The sequence below is a fragment of the Chrysemys picta genome, unplaced genomic scaffold (assembly GCF_011386835.1).
Source record: "Chrysemys picta bellii isolate R12L10 unplaced genomic scaffold, ASM1138683v2 scaf176, whole genome shotgun sequence".
NCBI lineage: Eukaryota > Metazoa > Chordata > Testudines > Emydidae > Chrysemys > Chrysemys picta.
Window position 1 is genome coordinate 52,501 of NW_027052883.1, and position 5,000 is coordinate 57,500.

The window sequence follows — 5,000 nt, forward strand, 5'->3', positions numbered from 1 at the left end:
GGATTGATCCCCTAGGCTGAGCTCCGGTTCTCACAGGCTCTGAAAAACCTGTCCTCAGAAATCTCCTCACACAATCCTCGAAAGGCAGGTCGAAAAAGCCAAAGCCCCGCCTTCGGCGGTACGAAACTGGAACCGGGCGCCACCTCGTGGTTCCCTCGGTCGGCCGAGACGGCGTGGGGCGACCCCTTCCGGACATCCGCGAGACGACCGGCCGTCAGGTCAACCCATTCGCTCCAAAGGGGTTGACCTGGTGGCCGAGAGGGGACTTTGAAAATTTTTCGGACTTGGAAAACTTTTTTTTTTTTTTCCTTCCCCCCAGCCCGCTTCCTCCGGGTTGACCCGGTGGCCGAGCGTCTCGCCGTCCCCGGACGCGGCGAGGGACTGCCTCCCGGCCGTCAGGATCGGGCCCACGGAAGTCTGATTTTAAAAAAAATTGGCCGACGCCACCGCGGAGGGCTACCCGAGCACCCCGGGCCCCGGAGCCGGAAAAGGGAAAAAAAGGATCGGGCCCACTAGAGACATGGACCCGGCCGCCAAGCAGGCCGCCCTGGGCTGACCCTCCCCGGCCGCAGCGAGGGACTGCCTCCCGGCCGACAGGATCGGGCCCCTGGAAGTCTGGGGGTGGGGGGGGGGAAATCGCCCCACGCCTCCGAGGAGGGCTGCCCGGGCGGGCCTGGCCCCGGAGCTCGAAAAAAAAAAAAAAGGATCGGGCCCACTAGAGACATGGACCAGGCCGCCCTGGGCTCACCCTCCCCGGCCGCAGCGAGGGACTGCCTCCCGGCCGACTGGATCGGGCCCCTGGAAGTCTGGAAAAAAGACTGGAACCTGACGCCTCCGAGGAGGGGGCGCCCAGGGAAGGAGGGAGATCCGGGTTGACCTGGTGACCGGACGGGAAAGAGGCCACCGGGCGTCCCCCCCCTTAAAACCTAGGGATTGACCTGGTGGCCGGAAAGCGAACCGGCCAGCAGGTGAACCCTTTCGATTCCACGGGTTGACCTGGTGCCCGGGAAGCGAACCGGCCAGCAGGTGAACCCGTTCGATTCCACGGGTTGACCTGGTGCCCGGGAGGGGACTCTGAAAATTTTTCAGCCCTTTCGACTCGGGGTTGACCTGGTGGCCGAGAGGGGACTCGCACGGCAGGCAAGCCGCCCTGGGCTCACCCTCCCCGGCCGCAGCGAGGGACTGCCACCCGGCCGACTGGATCGGGCCCCTGGAAGTCTGGAAAAAAGAATGGAACCTGACGCCTCCGAGGAGGGGGCGCCCAGGGAAGGAGGGAGATCCGGGTTGACCTGGTGACCGGACGGGAAAGAGGCCACCGGGCGTCCCCCCCCCCCTTAAAACCTAGGGGTTGACCTGGTGGCCGGAAAGCGAACCGGCCAGCAGGTGAACCCTTTCGATTCCACGGGTTGACCTGGTGGCCGGAAAGCGAACCGGCCAGCAGGTGAACCCGTTCGATTCCACGGGTTGACCTGGTGCCCGGGAGGGGACTCTGAAAATTTTTCAGCCCTTTCGACTCGGGGTTGACCTGGTGGCCGAGAGGGGCCTCGCACGGCAGGCAAGCCGCCCTGGGCTCACCCTCCCCGGCCGCAGCGAGGGACTGCCCCTCCCCACCCCCCGGCTGACAGGATCGGGCGCACTGGAAGTCCGGGACAGTATTTTCCCCGACGCCGGGGAGGGCGGGCGGAGGGGCTCTGGCGGCCAGCCCGGGCCCCGGAGCTCGAAAAGGAAAAAAGGACCGGGCCCGCGAGAGACGGGGGCCCTGCCGCAGGGGGGGGGGCAGTCCGACCGGGGCTCACCGTGCGGCAGGCCCGGGCGTCGGCAGGGGAAAGCGGGCGAGGAGGCGCGGGGCCGGGTGCCTACGGCCATACCGGACCGAACGCCCCCGATCCCGTCCGATCTCGGAAGGTAAACCGTCCCGGGCCTGGCTAGTACTTGGATGGGTGACCGCCTGGGAATCCCAGGTGCCGTAGGCAGCTTTTCCCGGTCCGAGTCAGCTCTCTCTCCTTTTCTGGGGGGGAAGGAGAGGGGGGGACGGGCCGGAAAGCCCCTCGTCGCTCCTGCCGAGTCGGAGGTCGCGGCCGCAGGTCACGGGTCTGGGCGCCTGGGGTCCGGCTCCCCACCCACCCGGCTTCCTCCGCGGAGGACCCCCCCCCGGGGCCACCGAAGCCGCTGGGGGAGACCCCGGGCATGGGGCGGACTGGCCCGGACCCTCCCGGCCGCCGGCCCGCAGGTCCGCCCCGAATCCCCCCCCGCGGCCACCCAGGCCAGGCCTGGCCAGGCGGGACGGACGGCGGGTGTCCAGCGCCCAGCGGCTTCCTCCAGCGGGGACCCACGGACCCCAAAGCCGCAGGGGGAGGCCCCGGGCCCGGGACGGACTCGCTCGGACCCCCTGCGCCCGGCCGCCGGCCCGCGGGACCGCCCCGAATCCCCCCGCGGCCACCCAGGCCAGGCCTGGCCAGGCGGGACGGACGGCGGGTGTCCAGCGCCCAGCGGCTTCCTCCAGCGGGGACCCACGGACCCCAAAGCCGCAGGGGGAGGCCCCGGGCCCGGGACCGACTCGCTCGGCCCCCCCCGCCTCCCCTGCGCCCGGCCCCCGGCCCGCGGGACCGCCCCGAATCCCCCCGCGGCCACCCAGGCCAGGCCTGGCCTGGCGGGACGGACGGCGGGTGTCCAGCTCCCAGTGGCTTCCTCCAGCGGGGACCCACGGACCCCAAAGCCGCAGGGGGAGGCCCCGGGCCCGGGACGGACTCGCTCGGCCCCCCCGCCTCCCCTGCGCCCGGCCCCCGGCCCGCGGGACCGCCCCGAATCCCCCCGCGGCCATCCAGGCCAGGCCTGGCCTGGCGGGCCGGTGTGCGGCTCCCCCGGGCTTCCTCCCCCGACGACCCGCGCCCCCCTGAGCCGCAGGCGGAGACCCCGGCCCCGGGGCGGACCGGCCCGGGCTCGCCCGAGCCCCCTGCGCCCGGCCCGCAGGACCGCCCCCCCGAATCCCCCGGGAGAGGCCCGGCCTGCACGCCACTGACGACCCGCGGCCCCCAAAGTCGCAGCAGGCGCCCCCCCCCGGTTAGCCCCGTCTCGCTCCGCGCCCCCCGCCCCTCGCTGCCGGGACCGGGCGCCGCCCCAGAGTCAGCCGCAGCCGGCCGGCCTGAGAGCTGCCCTCCTGTGGACGACGGTGAGTTTACCTTGATACTAACCGGCCGTCAGCCAGGTCAACCCCATTGCTAGACTGGGGTGGACCTGGTGGCCGAGTGGGGACTTGGAACATTTGACAGCTGCTTCCCGGGGCTTGACCGGTTGTCCTGAACGCCCCCCACCCCCACCCCCAGCCCCCGGCTCCTGCTCCCCTCTCCCCAGCCTCGGTGCTCCGCTCCCTGCCTCGGAGGCTGCCTCTCTGCGGCGCCTGCATCGCCTCCGAGGACGCGCACCCTCCGGAGGCTGGACGTAAACCCACCACTGCCGCTGACCCGGCTCTCCGAGGGACGACTGTGAGGCCTCCCCCCCCCCCCCCACCCCCGGACCGCCCTGGGGACGACTGCTAAGCCTCCCCCACCGGACCGCCCGGGGCAAGACTGCTAAGCCTCCCTCCCACACACACACACACACACTGTCGGGGGAGGACTATTAAGCTTTCCCCCTGGAGCGCCCGGGGCGGACGACTGTTAAGCCTGCCCCCGGAGTCCTCGGGGGAGGACTATTAAGCTTTCCCCCCTGGAGCGCCCGGGGGGGGACGACTATTAAGCCTGGCCCCCGGAGTCCTCGGGGGACGACTATTAAGCCTCCCCCGGACCTGCTCCCTCTCGACTATTAAGCCCCCCCTCTGCGGTCCTCAGCACCACTGCCGCGCTGCCCTGGGAGTGGGGTGACACCCGGGCCGGAAAGCAAACCGGCCACCAGGTCAACCCGTCGAATCCAATGGGTTGACCTGGTGGCCGGAAAGCAAACCAGCCGCCAGGTCAACCCGTCCAATCCAATGGGTTGACCTGGTGGCCGGAAAGCAAAACGGCCGCCAGGTCAACCCAATAGATTCAGTGGGTTGACCTGGTGGCCGAACGGGGACTTTGAAAATTTTACAGCCGCCTCCCAGGGCTTGACCTGTTGTCCCGGTGGGGACTTTGAACATTTGACAGCCGCCTCCCAGGGCTTGACCTGTTGTCCCGGGGGGGACTTTGAACATTTTACAGCCGCTTCCCGGGGCTTGACCTGGTGGCCGAGTGGGGACTTTGAACATTTGACAGCCGCTTCCCGGGGGTTGACCTGTTGTCCTGAACGCCCCCCACCTCCCCCCCCCCGGCTCCTGCTCCCCACTCCCCAGCCTCGGTGCTCCGCTCCCTGCCTCGGAGGCTGCCTCTCTGCGGCGGCTGCATCGCGTCCGAGGACGCTCACCCTCCGGAGGCTGGATGTAAAGCCTGACACCCGCCACCGCCGCCGACACGGCTCTCGGAGGGACGACTCTGAGGCCTCCCCCCACCCCCGGACCGCCCTGGGGACGACTGCTAAGCCTCCCCCCCGCCCACACCCACACCCACACTGTCGGGGGATGACTCTTAAGCCTCTCCCGGACTGCCTGGGGAACGACTATTAAGCCTGCCCCCCCCGGAGCACTCGGGGGACGACTATTAAGCCTCCCGCGGACTGCCCGGGGGATGACTATTAAGCCTCCCCTGGAAGGACTATTAAGCCTCCCCCGGACTGGCCGGGGGACGACTATTAAGCCTATCCTCGGGGGAGGACTATTAAGCTTTTCCCCCTGGAGCGCCCGGGGGGACGACTATTAAGCCTGGCCCCCGGAGTACCCGGGGGACGACTATTAAGCCTCCCCCGGACTGGCCGGGGGACGACTATTAAGCCTCCCCCGGACCTGCTCCGTCTCGACTATTAAGCCCCCCTCTGTGGTCCTCAAGACCACTGCCGTGCTGCCCTGGGAGTGGGGTGACACCCGGGCCGGAAAGCAAACCGGCCACCAGGTCAACCCGTCGAATCCAATTGGTCGACCTGGTGGCCGG

General features: G+C 69.8%; 1 non-coding gene across 1 annotated transcript; it reads left to right on the top strand.

Annotated features, from left to right (window-relative positions):
• The first annotated feature begins 1,854 nt into the window (after positions 1–1,854).
• Positions 1,855–1,973, top strand: LOC135978231 (5S ribosomal RNA). The gene has a single exon (XR_010595671.1). It is a non-coding gene; the product is annotated as a 5S ribosomal RNA (ribosomal RNA).
• Positions 1,974–5,000: the final 3,027 nt, after the last annotated feature.